We start from the raw sequence: 21,727 nt of genomic DNA on the forward strand, positions 1-21,727 counted from the left end.
TCCAGACACGACATTAGTTTTGAATAATTATGTCACTATATAATATAATAATAAAATAATGACGAGGGAGGTTGGAGAATTAAACTATTAAATTATGCTTTTAATATATATACTTGTTTTTCATAGGATATTGAGAGTTTAATTTTATATTGGAACAAATTATTCATTTTTTATTTTTTTAGGATCATGTTGGATCAATTTATTTGGTTATATTATGAATGGATATGGTTTATAATATTTTTTGTTTTTTTAATTTTTTTTCTTTGTTGTTAATTATATGGTTATATATTAATAACATTTTTGTCTATATATACTTAACCCAGTTTTTTAAAATTATTGATCCTAAAAAAAATAAAAATTATTTATTCAATTAAAACTTTTTGGAAGAAAAATAGTTAGAGGGTATCTGAAATCCAATGATTTTAATATATTATCCAAAATTTAAATTCGATAGATTCTGACTACTATTCATAACTGTGAATGCTTATTACCATTCCCACCTACGATGGCTTTGTCCATTTTCCATTGCTAAATATTGGAATAGAAATATGGAATGTTGATGCTAGCTATCACCTACTAAGATTGTCATCCTTTTTGTTCAAGTCAAGCTTTAGTTCACAATAGATTAAAGCAATTTAAAACCTATTTCCCATTGATTAACATGAAATTTATCGTGAGATTGTCCATGCTCTATTTGTCTTTAAAATTAATTAAGTAATTTAACTAATTGTTTACACACTCATCCATGTTATAATTCTTAATTTGGTATGGGATAAGTTATATATCAAATCAATGGTGAGGTCAGGATTTTTTAAATGTAGGGGAAAATTACTAACAAATGCTTGATCTTGTGTATTGTATAGACATGCATTACATAGAGAAATCAATTTGAAACATATGTACTAACTCATATCAAACGAAATTAATTTAAGAATACTTTTAAAATAAGAAAACTTACATTATAATTGTCATCTTCAAGTTTTCATATCTTGAAACCGTTTCATAATGACTTTATTATCAATCTGATTGAAGATATCTTTCTCAATGTATACAATCAAACTGTCATTCATTCACTTATCTCTCATTCTATTCCGCAATCTACTCTTGAGAATATGCATAGTGGAAAAAACTCTCTCCATTATAGTAGTTGCAATTGGTAAAAGTAATCACACACACACACACATCAATGAAAATAAATTCTTCTTTGTTTTTACCATTTTCTCCACGAGACTAGCAATACCTTCAATACTAGAGAACTCATCATCATTGCTTAGATCAATAATATGCATATCAAGATGGTCACCAAGTACCATAAGGTCCGCTATAGAGAATTTATTGGGATAAAAAAAAAACAAGGCGAATAAGCTTTTCTTCGTTGAAATCAGAGAAAGAAGAGTCACTTGGGTTTAAACATGCTACACAAAGAAGTAACTTTGTACTCGTTTTAGTGAAACGATCATCCAACTCATTAAGTTGCATATCAATAATATTGTGAAACAATTCATAACGGAAATGGTGTAGGTTTGTAATCCCTTGAGATTTTCACCTCGAACGCCCACGGAGCTTGTACTTACCATCCATGTTTAGAATATCAATATCATGTTTGATGCAAAAAGATGACACTTCTTCCAATAAAGAATCTCAATCATTCTCCCTCGTCATTTTGAATCGTTCCTTTGATGTTTTCAATAAACTCATAACATTTTCTATGTCTTGATCTTTTCTTTATAATGCTTATAAGAACTCATTTGTAACTGCGAGTATCCTTCTTAAACAATGAAGCATGAACACAAAATTAAATGATTCCATAATATCTATTAAAATGACTGTTTATGTTCACTGTTTTGAGTTCATCCCATCCTCCTTTAAAATCTCAAACGCATCAAGAACTGATGAAAACATTACAAGTAGACGAATAATGGTAACTTCACCATACCTTTTAAGAGAAGTTTCTTGATTTAGGCCTCATCAACTAGAAATTTTTCCATTTTCAAGTCCTTCAATAATTATAGCATATTGTTTTTCTCTAATCACCTTCATCCTTTTACATTATGCTATAATTATGTTTATAATTCTAGAAATGAAATTGAAAACATCTCCAACTTCATTATGCTTCTTTGTAACAACCACAAGAGTCAATTAAAGTCTGTGAGCAAAACAATGTACATAGTATGCACTTGGATTCTTATTTAGAATAAGTGTTTTCAAGCTATTGAATTTACCTCACATGTTACTAGCTTCGTCATATCACTGACCATGCAATCTTTATATACTTAGCTCGTGTTTATCAAACAAAGCTTCAATAGCTGTCTTTAGTGAACTAGCAGTTGTACCTGACACATGTTGAATGCTAAGAAAATGTTCAATTATATGCTCATTGTTGTCTACATATCATAGAACAACTGTCAATTAAAATTAAAAATAATGAGTCACCTAGATCTTTGCTAATCACATTTGTAATCTCCTTTTCAGCAGCTTGAGTAATATCTTTTTGAATATCTGGAGAAGTCAACTTGTTATGTCTAGGAGCTTCATTGAAAGTAACTCTTTTAAAAACCTTCATTATTTCTAGAAAGGAAACGCAAGAGCTCTAGATAATTTCTTTGGTTGCTTGAACATTCACATTCATCATATCTATAAAATGAAAGTCCTTGGTGCAACAAAAAATAGGCACACTCTATTGAAGCATTCAATCGAGTTTGATAATCACTTTGACTCTTTATTTTCTACTTGAATAACAAAACCATGATACTTTGTTTTTCATTCATCAAATTCTCACATTTTATTTAAGCTGCATTGTGACTACTATTATACTTTTCACTATGAAGATCAAATCTTTCCTTCTTTTTCCAATTTAAAAACCCATCACCCACAAACAAATCAACACCCCCTTTTAACTTAAAGAGGTAACTGTACAAGCAAAAAGTAGCATCTTTGGCTATATTGTACTCTAACCAAGTTGGGTATGCACCAAATCAAGCTAGATTAAATTGGCATAATGTTGATATATTCCTAATTTTTTTTTAGGAAAATCATAAAGTGAAGGTTAACAAGGACCCTTTTGTAGATATACTCTTTGAATTGCATCCCTAACATTTACATGGTATTCATAAATTGTTCTTCTTAGGCTAGGGTCAACAAGGAGAGTATCTGGGTTGATTTCAATATGACTTTTTCTTTTAACTTGATTGAGTTATATGACTTGAATCTTTGAATGATTCTCCATTCTCAAGGGATTTACGCTTAAAATACTTGTCTAGTGACATGTTAATTTAATTGATGAACCTACTAATTTTTTTTATCATCATTAGTGTCTACATAACAATTAACACAACTACATAATTAAACTTCAAAGTATGTTAAGCAATTTTTAGCATGTTACTCTCTCAATTAAACATCACATTCCTAGTTCAATTCATTTTCACTCAAATCTATATAGTTTAAATAAGGGCATATGCCAAAAGCTTCAGATATTTTTTCACTAATTTGGTTGTTATTAAAAAAAAAGTCTTTTAAACTAGAGCAATTTTTCAAGGTTTTTGGGATAACTCCTGTGAAATAATAATCAATTGCGGAGAAATTTTGAAGTAACCCACCAAGGCACACATCTTGCGGTAAATGTCCACTAAATTTATCATAATATATTTTTAACAAACTTAAATGTGTAACATTGTTCAATTCTAGAGGAATGGAGCCAATGCTAACATGAAGGTGAAGCTTAAATTGTCCTGATGTCCACTAAATCTATTAGAATATACTAACTTAATATCATAATGCTTCTCAAATCCTCCAAGCTATTTTTCTGATTAAATAATTTTCACAAGCAACATACTCTATGCACATAAAATCAAGTGCTTATATATGTACCAAGTAAGATAACTTGGATTTTGTAATCATGTTCAAGAACAACAATATTTTTCCTTCTAAGCTATGACAAAAAAATAAAGTCATGATAAACATCTAAAAAACAATAATTTATCTAAATGAAAGTAACCCATATCCAAGAAACACACTCATTAAATTACAAAGGAGCTAATGAATCAAACATAGAAAGTTTTGATAGTACAATCACAAACCATTGAAGCAGCAATATAAAGGTCTCTCCATATACTTCTAATTTTCTTCTTTATATACTGTGATTAGTTTTCATTTTGTCATAGAATAAAATCATCACATATCCCTTCACTTCTCTATATGTTAAACAAAAATAAAAGAAATATTTGAGACAACCAACTTATAATTCAAATACCCAGAGGCATTTTTCAATGGATTCAATAATAAAAGTTCTTACTTTACGGAAAGAGAATGCACACAGTCGATAGCAGTAAAGCACATTAATATATTACCTCTTCACTTTTTGCAAGATATGACTTAAGCTATTATATTAATACTTTAAAGTAAAAAGTATTTTGAAAAAAATAAATAAAAAATTCAAAGGGGCAATTGCGCCCTTTTGCCCCAATGTGGCTCCACCCCTATATCAAATGATTTATTAATGGGTTTCGCTCAGCATAAAATTAATATACACTCTTAGTTTTTTGATTGCATTACGAAGTTGGCTTAATGGATTCATTCATTACTTCTTTTAAACTTTGTTGACAAATTCAAGAAGTTTAGCACAAAAGAACCTAATTTCATTTTCTTTTTATTTTTAGTTCAAATTTGTCGGTCTAAATATGGATGATGTGGTATGATCCCAATATTAAAAACCCATCCTCCTTTTTCCATAAACATCAACCTCAAGACCTTTTAAGGAGGGATTTTTGAATTTTTTTCTTAGTTTTAATCTCTTGCTAATAAAAACCCTCTCAAAATTCTCTCACACTACATAACTCTTAAATATTTATAGATATAGACATTCATCTAACCTACCGCTCACTTACACTTCCTAGTATTGCCTACTCTTTTTCCCACATCTCTCTACTTGTAAGCTGCATCCATTTTTTTTTTATTAGTGAACTATTACTTTTAAAGTTACAACATTAACTCCAAATATCTTAATTAATTTGTTGATAACTCATTTGACCTATTGTTGTTATTGTTTACAAACATACTATACAATTAAGAAAAAAAAACCCATATAATTTCCTTACTTATACAAATTTGACTTGAAGGAATTCCCCCTCAATTGCATTTCTAATGTATTATAAGTTTTGTAATTGGATCTTCATCTATATCTTTCTATTTTATACATGAATAAGTCTTTACATATGGATATAATGCCTAAAGATGATGCATAGTAATGAAAAAAATAGTGAGTGATGGGCCAACATAATAAAAAACAAGTAAAAAAAGAATTTGTTGTCCTTGTAGGCCTTAGCCTAAGTAAACAACATGGTTGTTTGCTAGGAAAACCATCTTAGTTTGGGCTTGGCCCAAATGGACAACTTGGCTATCCATTATGGACAAATTGTTCTTTAGGTATTGGCCCCCCATTACAAATAGTATTTGGGCCACAACCAAATCCCTAATTACCGTGAAATCGAATCCTAATCTCACTTAAACTTTCAGGGAGCCCACCAATGGCACACACAATAATACAGTGTTACAACCTCCAATATATCAGTGAAGCACCACCCAATTGCCCATTTCAAAACCAATCACAGCTTATAATATTTCTCACATGTTAATTCTTGTACAAATCACTTGATTGGTCTGCATCTTGATTAAAATAATATTCTTTCATTCACCTACCATAGCCCACGAGATCAGATCATTTTATTGGTATCATTTTATTGGTTATGTACAAAATCTCTTTATTCTCGTTGATAAAAAAAGATATTCAATGGAAAAACAACTTCCTGACATGATTTATTCTACTCACTGAGTAAGCTACAATACTCCTCATCGAGTAAGCTACAGTACTCCTCACCCATTGCTCATTAATCAAACTATATGATCTCGATGGCTTAGGGGTATCAATACCGAGGCTATCCACATAAAAAATAATGAGAGAAAAGGCTACACAATATATGACTAACATGGCATGCACCTTCTTACACTCTTTGTACTTGTTATCTTTGTAAACATTATTTTCCTCCTATAATGTACTTGATTAGCCATTGGAGAATCCTATATTCCGATAAGAAACTTGTTTTTGTAAGAGAAGATGGAATGGCCGAGTTTAGACATCTTAGCCTAGAAGCGGTCGTGGAAAGTTCAAATCCAATTTGAAGTGTTTGCAACTTTATTAGTGGTGTTGTTAGTGTAAATGTAAAAAAATTATAGTTCGTTCCTATTTCACACATTACCCATAAGTTCTTTCCATGACTGATAATTTAGAAACACCAAAATATAAGAGAGTAACCAATCTCCCTCTAAAAGTACACCAACTCCTCCAAATCTCTAACAAATCACTCATCAAATGAAAATGTTCATTGAAATTGTTCTATCAACACAAGAACATCTTCAAATTATGTCATTCCCTTAATAGGTAACAAAACAACTAGTTCCAATACATGTACCCTTGAGTGCACATAGACAACCCAGTTTTTTAAAATAATAGGAAAGATTGATGTGTAAGAAGGCAGGCATGAGAAAACTTGTACTTCAACCCTTTATAAAAGTTGCTCTCACCATGAAGATCATTTTTAAACTAGACACTCTAGACATGAATTTTAAAGATTAAAAGCAGAGCCTCAACAAGTTCTATACACATAAGTGGTTACTACCATTGATCTCTCTTGAAATCTTAATCGCATACTCCTTATATAAAAAGACCTTGACAAAATAAAAGATTAATAAAAAAAGCTTTTGAGAAGGAATATCACCTTTTCAAAGTGAGAGATTCTCCAATTGTCTATCAGGTGTTGCACACTCATCTCTTCAAGGATTGTGTTTTCATGAAGACAAACTTAGATAACTACAATGAAATTATAAACCCTTGTGAGACATTTCAAAGCTTGTGACATAAAATAATGATGTTATGTGTAAAGTCCTTTCGACAACATTCTAAGGATCTGCATGGGTGTGGAACCAAAGCCTAAGGCCTAACTCCATCCTTAACTTTGATGATAAATGTGCCAAATTTATCTCATACTTCAGTACAAGCATATCATATATAAAAAGCATAATTGATCTCTTCTCTATCACACAACAAGAACATTAAAGCACTAGAGGATATCTTCAAAGGTTGAATAAAAAAATGCTCAACATGAAAGTTCTACTCAAACCCATTATCAATGAAGTCTTGATTAGTGGAGTCTACAACTATTCTGTATGAGAATGACTATATACTCTTTTTGAACGGACTCTCTTCGAAGTGAAATATGTAATAAAAAATCATATTTTAGTAGACAAAATGAGCATGACTAGATAAGGACAACCTCATTTCCAGTAGCAAAGAACACAGTCTCTAAAAACCCATCAATCATTTAATAGCCCTAAAACATCCAAAAAGAACACGAAAGGATCCATCTATGAGCGACTTATGTTCTCTAAGCTCATGACCACTTTTTTAATCGTCATGTGCACTAATGTATTGACTTTCATTAAAAGAAAAAGAATGTTTACAATATCTCTCTCCCATGAAGAGTGATTTGACTAAGCAAAAAAACCAATAAACTCTCTTTCATCACTACAACAAGTATAATATCGAATATTGTTATTCCCTAAGAAATGAGATAGAGATTGATCGCCAAAGGTTACCTTTAACAATTTATAAAGAAGGGAATGCAACTCGAACTAAAAGGAAAAAAGGTCTACGCTTACCACTATATGTTGCCTGAGATTAATAATATTAAAATATTATACCTCTACTTGCATGAGAAGATCTTTTAAATTTTGAATGAAAAAAAAATTCTCTCCATACAAAATCCCTAAATTTTCAACTAAATCTCTATATTTCTAAATAATGAACTCCTTAAACATTTATCTTGGAAATCTCTCCATTGATCCTTTATTGTTATAGGTATAACTCTTACAACGACATAAATTTTATTGTCACAAAAAATTCTCAATGTTATACCCTACAACTTAATGAGAAGAAGTTTAGAGGCCTTTTAAATTGCATACAATTGATGGGCCAACACAAAAAAAAAAAAAAGAATGATAGCTTTATCCGATGAGTTTTGAGTCTCAACAACAAATCATATTTATGCCTCAACCTAACCCCTAACTATTATAAGACGGAGTCCCAATCCCATGAAAATCTCTAGGGAGCTTAGTGTTGGTACACACAACAATATAGTGTTATGTCCTCTAACAAGTTAGTGTATCACCACCCAATTGCATGTTTTAAAAGCAATCATGGTCTATAAGATTTCTCATATGTTAACTTTTGTATAAATCACTTGATTGGTGTGTGTCTCGTATTGAAGAATATTCTTCTACTCCCTAACATAACTCAAATAATCAAATTATTTTATTGGTTATGTACACAGTCTTTTTATTCTTATTGGTTAGGAAAAAGGTGTACAACGACAACACAACTTATTGTCATGATTTTTTTTCTACTTCTCACCAAATAAGCTTCCTCATTCCTTGTTAGGTAAACCATGTGATCTCAATGGCCAGGGACTATAAATACCTCAGGCCATCCATATAAAAATATTAGGAGAACAGCCCACACAACACATAACCAACACTACATAAACCCTCCTACACTCTTTGTACTCATTATCTTTACATATACTATTTTTTTTCTTATAATTTATTGACTTACATATCAAATGATCCCCTACCCTGATAGTGGACATGTTTTTGTAGGAGAGCATTGAATAGTAATGAAAAGACTCATATCTAATTTAAAGTTTTTACGACTTCTTGATGAATAATTGTTTAAGCAATCTAGCTATTTGGTTTGAGTGAGAGATTACATTTTATAACTCATATTTTTACTTTTTTTTTATTTCTTTCCCTAACCATATCCAAATTCAGGAGCCAATATCCTTTGGTTTTTTATTAAAACGTCATAGAATTATCAGTTTTTCAGGACAAACAACATGTGGTATGAGTTGAAAGTTAATTAAGGAAAGACACATGATTAAGCATACACTTATATCTATTGGAAACATAATTTTGACTCTAATTTCAAGGCAAGATCTCCAATCATTATCCAAGACTCACATCCATTCAAATCAGTTAATTAGTGATTATTGCGGGTGATTCTAATTTTACAGCAATTACGTTTGAGCATGTTTTGTTTCTTCTACTGTACCAAAAAAAGGGACATACTTAGACTTACTCTACTTTGTTACAAAATCCATATTATGATGAATATCTATCAGTTTTTCATTATCAACAATTAAAAAGAAAAAAAGTAATATCTACTAGTTTTTTACAACATAACAAAAGGGCAAGAGAAATTGAGGAAGTCCTATAAAAGGAGCAAGGTCATAAAATTTAAAGGAGGGCAAATAAGGAACTAAAACTGAGAAGGTTTAAATATATTTAAGAGTGAAAATTTAATTCTTTTTAACCTATTTAAATGTTATACGCAGGGAGAATAAGAATTCCTAAAGCTCCATTGCAACAAATTCTTGATCATTTAGAATTCCTAACTATGCTCTCATAGTGCATCATACACGGTGCAAAGGTAGATTAATTCCTTTTATTTTCATAGCAGGGTTTGCTCAAATGGTGTTAAATTGAGATTTGTTCTTACATATATTGTTTCAATTTTATCATTCTTCTTTTTTCTTATATAATTCTACAAAAAGATGTAAAACATTTTATCAAAGAACTATCGTAACCTAATATATCATGTCAAATTAAGAATCATCTTAACTCATTAACTTAAGATGTTAGATAAAGTTCCAAGATATGATTTATATTATTCTCTAACACTTCTCGTATATGCAACCTAATATATCATGTCAAATTAAAAATCATCTTAACCCATTAACTTAAGATGTTGGATAAAATTCTAAGATATAATTTATATTATTCTCTAACACTTATCATATATGCTATGAGAATTGGATTAAACTTGTGGTTGAATCCAAAAAATAATAAAATAAACATTGGATATTTGATCCAATCAAAATATAACCTTTACCGGTGAAAATTGACGAAAATCGATTAATAGTCTTGATATTGATCTCCAAGACTCAAGCAAACACTCAATTTTTTAAAAAGTCACTGGTAACAACCTTTCAATATATATGCACATGCGTAACATATTCCAACCCTAAACTACATAAAAAAAAATGCATCCAACTATTTGACCATTAGTTGCCTTTGATCAAAATATTCCTACATATAAATATTTTTATATCCCAATGCTCAATTTTAAATTAGTTCGGTTTTGATAGCAATGTTTTCAATTTATATGTCAAGATCTCAATCTTTCCAAAATAATAAAAATCACACTTTTTAATGGTTAGATATACTTTTGGAGGGAAATAATGTAAATATCATACATATAAGGATAGCACTACGAATTTTATAGAGTTTTTTCCTAACATTTTACTCAATACTATGACAAGTTAGTATATATTTGTGTGTACGTGAAACACATATTCTTCCTATCCAGTTCTCAGTATGAGGACCAAATATTTGTGCCCATAACACTCGAGGCTAAGTGATTGATGGCTTGTTCAAATTAGTATATAGAAAGCTATCTTTTTTAGGTTAGAAGCCTAATTTTTTTGGTGATTGGTAGCTTTTTTATAAAAAAAAAAAATTGATAGCAGCACACATTCTCTCTTTTTTTTTAACTTTCTTCTCACCTAGGCTATCCTCCTAAAAATTCTTATTTCTTCATCTAAAATCTCAAATAATGTCTGCAATTTTGAAAACTTAATAGCACACATTCTCTTTTTGTTTTTAACTTTCTTATCACCTAAGCTATCCTCCTAAAAATCCTTATTTCTTCATCTAAAATCTCAAATAATGTCTGCAATTTTGAAAACTTCATATATACAACAACAATATTGAGCTTTGAAGGACTAAGTAGAAGCACAAGCCACAAAAAACTATTGTTTGAGTTTTGTCGAGGACAACACACAAATTTTGTGATCTTTTTTTATTATTGACTGATGCATTTTCATTATCTCGATCCTCAATATCTCTTTTATGTAAAGGATCAATATTTCATAGCTTTTCTGTTTTTTTCCCACAACTACAAGGAAACTATTTTTTCCTTATTTTCATTACTACGACAATTTAATTATTTATAGTATTTTTCATGAACAATTTTTACTGAATTATAGTATATTAATTAAATAGAATACAATTGAATCTATAACACAAATGGCTTTGACAAAAACGGTACAAAAAAAGTAAAGCAAAACAAAATTCTGCGAAATAGGGTCACACCATAAACCATAATTTAAGATTTTATTACTGAATATTTCACCACACAAATATTCTAATCAAAACTTTGAATTAGGGTTTGTGGCGTGACCTTATTTAGCTAAAAATTATGCTACTTATTCTTGTTGTCTTTCTTGTGTTGTTTTCATCTATGTTAGTTAGTATTAGAGCTCTGTCTTAATTGGTATTATAGTCCAACGATTCCTAATTGTTAGTTATTGTGTGTTGTTAAATAATCATGGTTGGAAGAGGTGGTCGCATAATATGACATGATCATGTAGAAAGGGACAAGAAGGTTGTCACTAAAAAAAAAAGACATTCAGGAGCTGGTGATAGAAGACATACATAGATAAATTACAAAATTAACCCATCGACTGACAATAATAAACATGCAGAGTCAAGTTGAAGAATTATCCTATCAGTTGGAGGAGATGAAGATAGAAAATTGAAGGATCGTAAAGAGAGTGGTCATGGATCTATAACCAGTTTTGAGAACCTATTTCAGAGGTACGAGCAAAGGAGGCAACTTTTTGATCGGGATGAGTATCGTGAAGACTTTGGTAATCCCATTTATAATGAAATAGATGTGTATTCTCCACCAATTTATGATGTTTATTTTGATGATGATTATGTTGATAATTTATTAATAGTAGTGATGATATCATTAATGGTGTTCTCATTGATAATTTAGAGTTTGAATACAAAGAAAACATGGAAGGTACTCAATAAGAAAAAATATTGATTTAAATTATGTTGATATTTTTTTATTACAAGTTTATTGTTATCACAAAGGTATTCAAGGTTATGTGGATACAACACATATTAATGAAGCAAGTTTAAGCTTTGCAATTTATTAAACTAGAAGCCAATGAAAGCGAAATAATTTGCTAATTGTTGTTTCTTATACAAAATCTAAGATGAAGGGACTAAACTTCATATCAAAAATTGTTATACAGCTGAAGCGAAGAAAGAAAAGGGATTGGGGAGCCTTGATTAGACATCTATAAGATTGAGGCAAGAGTGATTTAAAATTAAGGACTTGTTTTTTTTTAACCCAGCGATTAGTGTAGGAGGATTTGATGTTATTTTTTCTTAATTTTTTTAATTTTTTTTTATTTTAGGAAATTAAGTAATATATTTAATAACTTTTTCCTAATTTGTTTAGGATTTTTATTGCTTTTCATTTTCAGGTTTCCTAGTTTATTTATATTGGTATCTCTATTTATTTAAAGAGTTGTAAACCTCTTAGAGAGACAAGCTATTTGAAAATAAATATTAAATAATAAAATTATGTATTAGGGATTCTATTTGATCAGTATTTTAAAAAAATTTGTAGTTTTATGGTTGTTTTTATTGTGTTGTTTCTATTTATGTTAATTGTTATTAAAGCTTTACCTCAACAAACAAATGAATCATTAACATAACTTGTTTGGTGTGGGAAAAGCATTATATACTTGTCTTGATCCACTATTGGTTATAATAATAAATTAATGTTTTTACCCTTAACTAAAAAAACCAATGAACTAGCCTTAAAAGGTAAAAGAATCTTTTTATGAGGTTCATTTGTTATTCTAGAATTGTTTGAGGGTAGCTTGGTTCTCATTTTTGTTTATTCAATTAAATTACTTGCTTACCTTTTAAAATGGAAAAATAATAATTTTGTCCCAAAGGCTTTTTTGATATTTTCTTTTGTCATGCATAATGTAATTATTTTATGACCCTTAAAGCTAAAAAAATCTTAGGCTTGACTTTAAGGGCATATTCATCATTTCACATTGGTTTCTTTTCTTTCTTTTTGTTTTTTGCAATAATCATGTGGTCCTATGGGAGATTCAATAATTTAATTTAAAAAAATTAAAAGAAAAAATAAAAGTTGTTGGGCGCATTCATGGAATGCTTAGTCAAACCGTCATTTTTCTAGCGACACATTTGATAAAGACATCCCACTTACGCTAAGCTTCAGAATGAACATATCAAAAGAAGAAATTATTTAAAAATATAAAGCATTTCATAATCTTTCAAAATATTATATTATTCAAAACTAATGAAACTAAATGATAGTTCAAAACTTATCATCAGTAATTAAAACAAAAACAATAATCCATAATACTCATTATATTGTCAAAATCCAAACTTAATTAAAACAGGATAATAGTGGAGCATCTAAAATAAGCAAGGCATACCGACCAAAACAGAAGAAGTAGGAACACTCAACAAAATCCACCTGCTAACAAAAACTAAGAACCTGAAATAATATTAAAAATGAGATGTGAGTTTAATCAACTTAGTGGAGGGATAGCATTTAAAATATATTTTAGATATTAATAATTTACAAGTCAATTTATCTTGATATATATATACACACACACACACACACAACATATTATCATAAAGTAGTGGAATACATGTCAGAGATCAGAGACACCTAAAGGTGACACTGTGGAAGGATCAGTTGACATAGACTGATGTCTCTCTCACTAGCATGGTATACAAAATACTATGTGCACATAAACTAACTACTCTTCATTAGCATAAAGTTACTAACAAGTCTTATATCAAGATAATAGATATTTGCATAATTATCAAAGCAATGTATATCATATTGAATATAATTTAGTTCAATAGAATGCGACTACAAATTCAAGAATAGATGGGTACTTACTCGAAAAATAAAGCAACATATATAAATACTCAAGAAATTAACTCTTCTTACTTATCATATAATCAACATACATATTTATTTGTATTACATGCATATTAAAGATTATTCCACTCACCCAAAAAATATAAAATTAAAAGGAATATTACATGAAAAATCCAAAAATCCTATTAAGGATCGTTAAAAATACCTACAATATACAAAATATACTCAAAAATAAATTAAAAAAACAAAAATAAAAAAATCCAATGCATACAAGTAAACTAGGTTTAGTCTTCTATGTTTAGGGACTAAAATGAAAATTTTTAGAAATCTGGGACCAAAACATAATTTTACCAAAATTAGATGACCAAATGTAATTGTTAGAAATACATAACCATACTGAAATTTCACCCATAATATATCCTCAATTGTTTCCAGAATCTCAATTTATATTCCAGGGACCAAATTGTAATTTTTCAAAGTTTAGGGAGTATACTGTAAATCTTCAAAATAGAGGGACTAAATTGAAAATTACACAAATAAGTTATCAAACTAAGATTAATCATCCTTAACCTCATAATAATACTACCCATAATTCCAAAAACTTAGGTTGAGTTTGGATTGACTTGGGCTTGGTAACATGAAAGAGAACCACAAAACTTACTACTTCCACCTTTCTTGAACCCAAAAACTCAAGATTAAAAATTGAAATCTTTGGTTTGATGAGGGAAGAATCACGACAACCATAAGAATTAGAATAGAGAAAAATAATTCTTTTACAACTTTTTCTTATATACCTAAGTTAACTTAAGTTAGGTTTGGACTGACTTAGGCTTAGGCTTGGGTCAAAAATTTGGGTCTTACAACATGGCTTATAGAGGTGAAAAACAAGCTTTCTTGTTGTTTTTCGATTCATCACGAAAGAGACTAACTTGTTGGGCAATGTGTATGCCTAAATGACCTCCGGTTTGGTGACAGTTGACTTTTTCTCTTTTCTCCTTTCTTTTCTCTCTCTTCTTTAGTTTTTGTGTCTTACCTTGCAACATTTCACAACAACCCTTCAGATTTTTTTCTTTAGGATTTTGGCCATGTTCTTTTAATTGTTTTTTTTGTTTATTTTAATTAATTTAGAAATTTGATTTTTTTTTAGATGTGGTCCCTGTTCTTTTGATTTCTATTTATTTTATTTAGGATAGTTTTTAAAATTGATTTTTTGTATGATTTTCTCCTCCTTTATTATATTAACATATCGGATTTTATCCTTATTGTTTCGATTTTTATTTTTTACCTTGACAAGTTCTTTCAATTGATATTTTTTTATTCTATATTTCAACATTAAATTGAGTTTCTTGATTGACCATGAGTCTTGGATTTAAGAGATTGTGAATTAAGAGCTTAACTCATGTTTAGGAGATTTACCGAAGTTTATTAAATTAAAATTATTTAATAGATCTAATCAGGTCAATGACTCAAATATTGAATTTTTCTTTTTAAAAAACTTTGGCAATGCCTGAGCATCCCTTTTTATGTTAGAAACAATTTGGTCTGGACCGTGGCATAGCACAACCACCGGTCTAGGTTTTCTCAAATCATTTTTTTTTGTTCTTTTTTTAATTGATTTTTTCTTTCATTTTAGACCTTCAGTATGTGGTTAATTAGAATTGGACTTCCTAATTTATTCTGATTTGGATTTCATGGGATTATTACGAGCTTATGCATCTAAGTCACAGGTTTCGTGAGTTAAACATGGTTTACCCGAGTCGATTCAATGTATCATCATCTCAATAGAAAAAATATATTATCTAATATTTCACCACCTCAATATTTTAAAAAATATTTCATTAATTATACATCAAATTTTTAACTTCTTAACATCTTTATATTTTCTTAAAATTATAAAAATCTACCTGCGGTGGCATAGCGCTGGTAAAGAAAAAACAAGTGATCACCAAATACAATAAAAGTCTTACAAATATATTATGTGTAATTATTTGTATTTATATTCATTTTTTTTCATGAGGAAGATGATATTTACCTTCTTTTACACAAGGGATTGGAATATTTACTTACCCTCCAAGTAGTTTGTAGAAGTGAAAACAAAGCTTGGAAGATTAAAAATATCCCTGTGCACATCTGTGAGAAATTTTAGAGGAGCTTCGTCAATAACTATACAGATACTTTTATTTTATTTTATTTATTTATTTATTTATTTTTAACATGAAAGCCGCTACAACAACTCCACGATTAAGGCATGATAAAAGTGTAATTATGTTGCTGAACGAGGGCAACTGATATTGGTTGGAGTTGCCGGCTCCACTAGATTGAAGGCAGTAGGTGTTCGCAGGCAGCGCACGTGTCGCAGGCAGCGCACGTGCTGACACGTAGGTGTCAAGTGGCATTCACAATTTCTCTCTTTTTAATTCTTTGGTCCCTGGTCTAACGTCATTTTCTAGATGAGGTCGGTCTCCCTACACGTTTTCTTTTTTACCCGTTGATCTTTAATTCGTCCCTCCGTTCAAGAAAACTTCTTAGATCAATCCTTTAAATTAATTTCCGTTCAATTTAATATTAATTTAGGACAGCAGATGGGAAAAATGGTCAGATTGCATGCCAAGAATGAAGGTAAATTAGACTTTGAGGGTAATAGAAACCAAATAAATTAAGAATGATTAGAGGGGTCATATAAAGAAATGACAGGAGCACAGGGACCAAGTTCCAAAAATTAATGGTAAATTAGATTGAAAATGGAGAAAGGGACTGTATTAAGAAATTATCTTAACTAGAATGACCAACTAAAATAAAAGAGGAATGAAGGGGCCATATCCAGAAAATATCAAGAGAATGGTGACTATCTACTTACCCAAAGTTTAGAGTAAACAATGAGCTCGCTCTTCTCGATTTTCTAAAACTGGCAATAGTTATCTGCACTATAAGGGAAGAATTTCGGTTTGATTTAGTTTTTATATATAAAAAAATTTAACTGAAATTTTTTTATAGAAAAAGAAATTTGTTCAAACTGAATAGTTTCGGTTCGGTTTTTTTAGACAAAAACCGGTTCAAATCGGTTTGACCCGGTTTTTTTCATGTTTGGGTTCGGTTAGATTTGGTTTTTTCAGTTTCAGGCTTATAAAACCAAACCGAACCAGTCGGTTTTTTCAAAATTTTAATCATTTTTTTTTCACGGTTTGATTTTTTCGATTATTTTTTTTGTTTTCTCAATTTAATCAGTTTTTTAATTTTTTTTGCTTACCCCTAATCTGAACCTTTAGATCCTTTGTCAAGAGTTTTTTTTTTAACACAAAAAAATAATAAATTTCAAAAAATAATTGGAAAACTTAGTTCACTTTTATTTATAATGTAGATAATTTTTTCAAGTGTAATAAATATTTTGTGGAGTGCAAAGATAAAGTTGAAAAAGTTTTTAGTCGTAATGTATTGTGGTCTCCAAAAATAATAGCAGAAATACATGCTTATGCAGCAACTTCTAAATCACACTTGATATCTCTATTTGATCTTGAAGATGATATATTTCAGTTAGAAACACCTCCAACAGCTAGTGTTACAAGAGAAATGCAGGAAACCATTAACATTAATGAAGCAACTTATACTTGTATCAAATAACGATTGTATCATCGACCATGTTCACATCTAATTGCATGTTTCACTTTACAAAATGTGAACTATGTATAATTTGTTGATGATTTTTTGCTCCAACTTTCGTACAAAAATACATATAGTCATCATTTTCAAACCTTGCCTGATATGTCATTATGGCCTGTATATCCTGGTCCAGATGTATATGGATGTCCAACTAGATAGTGGACAAATAAGGGTCAAAGGAAATCCACTTGTTTACATAATGAGATGGATGCTAGAGAGGGGCACTCATTCAATACATGTGGCGTATGCAGTCAAAGGTTTCATAACAAAAAAACTTGTGAAACTAGATAAGATATTATTTTTATTTTTATTTTTATTTTTATTTAAATTATGTCAGATCCAATTATTTTTTTAATCTAACTATATGTATGCTCAATTATATTGCAAATGCTAATAATTGTTTTTATGTAGGACCTTGGGATAAACATGGTTCGAATTAAAGAAGGTTCGACCTCTTCTAGGAGTGCCAATAGGCAAGGCCACCTTGTTGCTGATGTAGGTCCTAATGATAGATCAGTGTTATATATGCAAGATCAACATCATTCAGATGATATTTGAAGCGGAGAGGTCAGATAAATATTTTAATTCCAATTGTTAATTATTATAATTTTAATGATTTTAATCGATGATTTAACTAAGTTGTTTGATTTTCAGGATGGTGATCTGGTCACACCTAAATAACATGCATTGATGGATTTGCAAAAGCGTGTGCGTTAGTATGTTATCGAGGCTAGTTTTTATGAGGTTAGTTAGCTGTGTCGCATACAAATTAACCATACATTGATTTCAGCATTGATTGAGTGATAGAGGAACGAGACACACACCTTTTATCTACGTGTTGATGAGATGACACCAATACTCTATGATATGGTAATGTTCATCGGTCTTCCAATAGATGAGACACTTATGACCAGTCGTGGAGGCTCAATTGATAGAGATACTTTATATGATTATTTGTTAGAACGGGTGCCTCCAATTAATGCTTAAAGGGGCGACTGCATCAAATTGACATGGTTAAACGCTAATTTTCAAACCCCCCCTCCCAAAAAAAATGATAGTATACCAGCTGATTATATATATTGGGGCATACATATTACATATGTTTAGAGGTTTAATTTTCACAAGTACTGCTAGCAATGCAGTACCGTTATACTTTCTAGCACTACTTGATGATTTTTTGGCCATTTTGAATTACAATTAGAGGGAGCCACGCTTGCTTATCTATATTGGCACCTGTGTAAAGCATGGCTAAAAAAGAGAAGATAAATTTTTGCTTATCTATATTACTTATCATGTGTTTTAAATTATTTGATTATTACAATTAATGACATTTTAAATAATAACTTATAATTCTTAATGTTCATTAATATAGATCTGGTCATAGGAGCATATTTATATCAGGCGTTTAAAGAGTTGGGGTAATAACATGTTTGACACTGTCACTCAAAGGCCACTCTTTATTGGTTTTCGGTAATAATAAAATATAATTGATTATAGTCAACATGTTATTTATATAAATTGAATATGACAGTTTCAACTATCTTAGCATATTCTTGATTATGTAAATACTGGAGACGAGCTGCACAGTATTACTTACTAGGGGAAGCACGAGGGGAACTGGCTGGTAATTCATTCATGTTCATTGATCTTTAGAATGCTGGGAAAGGTTATGTTTTTTAAGGAGCGACATCTAACGATTGCTATTGATACCTACATGACATGATATTTATCCATTACACGTTGTTTCATTACACTGACTTGTTCATGTTTCTTGAGACATCCATGAAATTCGATGCATTATGCCCATCGATATTTGAGACAAAGTCTATTCTTATGCAATATTTTTTTTATATTTATTAAATATCGGATTAATTTTATTATGGATGATGACTACTAATTGATTTTTAATGTATGTATATAGATTAATTATTTGGTACACAAAGCTCAGAAAGCAGTAACAACTATTTGTAAAGGTGTCGATGAGATGGGATGTATTATTGCCAACACTGCACTCATTTTATGTCGTAGTAGATTTTAAGAGGTGTGAAGGTTGAGTGTCTTGAAGCAGCATTAGATTAGCGAAAGATGAGATTGCTTATCGTGGGAGTGTTGGGGATGTTGGTCCATCAACGAGTGTCACAAGCCCATCCGTAGGCTGAGATGTTATTGGTCCTCATACTTACAAGGATATTACAAACCCGTCCTCAAGTTGTAAGAGTTGGAGTGATACTCCAGACCCGTACACAAGTGCTCTAGACCCATTCACGAGTGCTCCATGCCTTTTTATGAATTAAGGAGATTATTAAATATAGTTACATGTTATTATATGTTATGAGAATTATGAATAAATGTATAGTTAGTTTAATGTTTAATAAAATATTATGTTGTGTTAATTGTTAGTCTAATTTTTTTTTTTTATGATTGAATAAGTTAAATGTTGGTTATGTGAATTGTGTTTTTATGCTAGAAAAATAGTTATTTGTGATTGTGCGAATTGCTGTTTTTGTTTTGTTTTGCAGAGAGTTGATGATAGAAGAGTCATAGATCTCATTTGTGACACACGAGTCACAATTAGCATCTGCAACACTCTCACCCGTGCTAGTTCCCTAAATATTTTTGCACATATGTTATTTTACAAAATAATTTTTTAAAATGTGCTAACTTACTAAAATACTCCTTTATAAAAAGCAAACTCTTTTTTAAAATGGTGTAAGTTAAGAGCCAAAAGTTTCTTAAAAAAAAAGTTACACCAATATTGTAATAGTAACATTTTATTTTTTACTTTTTACTATTTATTTTGAGAAAAAAGATAGAGATAATAAAATCTATGCCCACTAAAAATAATAGAGAATATATTTGAATAAGAAAATAACTAATAAGATGAATAAAATAATTAGTTGCTTGTAAAAAAAAGAGAAATTGTAAAAAAAAATGTAAATGAATAAAATAATTCATTATTAATTTTTTCACAAATTTATTGTGTAGGAGTAACAGTTTTCATTTTTGAAATTTGCATTGACTTATTTGAGCATTTGAATATGAAAATCTTCATATTGCTTATTTCATATTTTGAGTTGGTTCACTTATAAATAAATAAGGAAACTGTGATTACTTCGAAATCTATGCTAAAATGCTTATAAATGTCTCCTGTTTTTTCATTACATTAGTGTTGGGTAATATTAAAAAGAAAGCTAAATGGTGTGGAGATTTCACTATAACTCTACCTACAGATTATTATGGATTGCTATAATATAATTACTTTTTTACCCTTGAGTGGCTTAAATTTAAGCCTTCGATTTAGAGGTATTTAAGTATTTTCCTCTTGTTAAGTGGTTATTAGAAGATTGTTTGGAGATGTATGTGTTTTTTAAAATTGTTTAACGCATTAAAAATATTCTTTTACCTCTAGAGTCAACAAAATTTAGAATTGTTAATCAAGGGCTTTCTTGACTTTTTATAATATTCGTAACAGTAAAAATACCTCTTTTCCCCCAATATCAAAAAACAATGGGCTGCTGGACAAGGGTATTTCGGGTTTTTTAATTTTATGTACCGTAAAAAAACATTTTTAGCCTCAGAAAAGACAAAAAAAAAAATGCCTTTGAGGGTATTTTGATATTTGCACATGAGTATTTTGTGTAATTAAGAGGACCATGCAGGTGTTTTGATATTTTTCCATTTTATTTTTTTATTTTTAAATTGAAAAGCTGTTGGTGCCTGTTTCACACGCACCAGCGAGGAGGTGGCGTCTGCGCCATTCAGGTGAAACGTGTGACGCCGCCCGGTGATCAAATTTGGTCATTCGTCTTCTCCTTGAATGTGCAGTCATGACCTCTTTTACATAGTTTTACGTGTGTAGACAAATAATAATTAGATTGCTGCTGGTGATTGATTGTTTGTGTTTTTTCTTTCTTTTCTCTCTCCTAACAACTAAAGTGCACAATTGTCCTCTTTATTTGTTATTTATCAATTTCAGTCCTTATTCTTTGAATTTCTTATTTCATTTTTATTTTCTTATAGAAGTTTTGGTTTTTTTTTCAATTTTGTCATTCAATTACAATTTCTTATATGTTTTGTTTTTCATTTCAGTCCTCGTTCTTTTAATTTTTTTTTGTTTTTATTCCTTTTATAGTTTCACTCCTCCTAAATTCGTCCCTATTTTTTTCTTTT

General features: G+C 29.9%; 1 protein-coding gene across 1 annotated transcript in view; it reads left to right on the top strand.

Moving 5' to 3' along the window:
- The first annotated feature begins 2,033 nt into the window (after positions 1-2,033).
- LOC133677053 (steroid 5-alpha-reductase DET2) overlaps positions 2,034-21,727 on the top strand; it is an 80,153-nt gene continuing 60,459 nt past the window's right edge. The window contains exon 1 of the mRNA XM_062098895.1: positions 2,034-2,041. The gene's annotated coding sequence lies outside the window, so the exon portion shown is untranslated. The remainder of the gene's footprint in view (positions 2,042-21,727) is intronic.

This window comes from Populus nigra, chromosome 17, assembly GCF_951802175.1.
Source record: "Populus nigra chromosome 17, ddPopNigr1.1, whole genome shotgun sequence".
In the NCBI taxonomy this organism is placed as follows: Eukaryota; Viridiplantae; Streptophyta; class Magnoliopsida; order Malpighiales; family Salicaceae; genus Populus; species Populus nigra.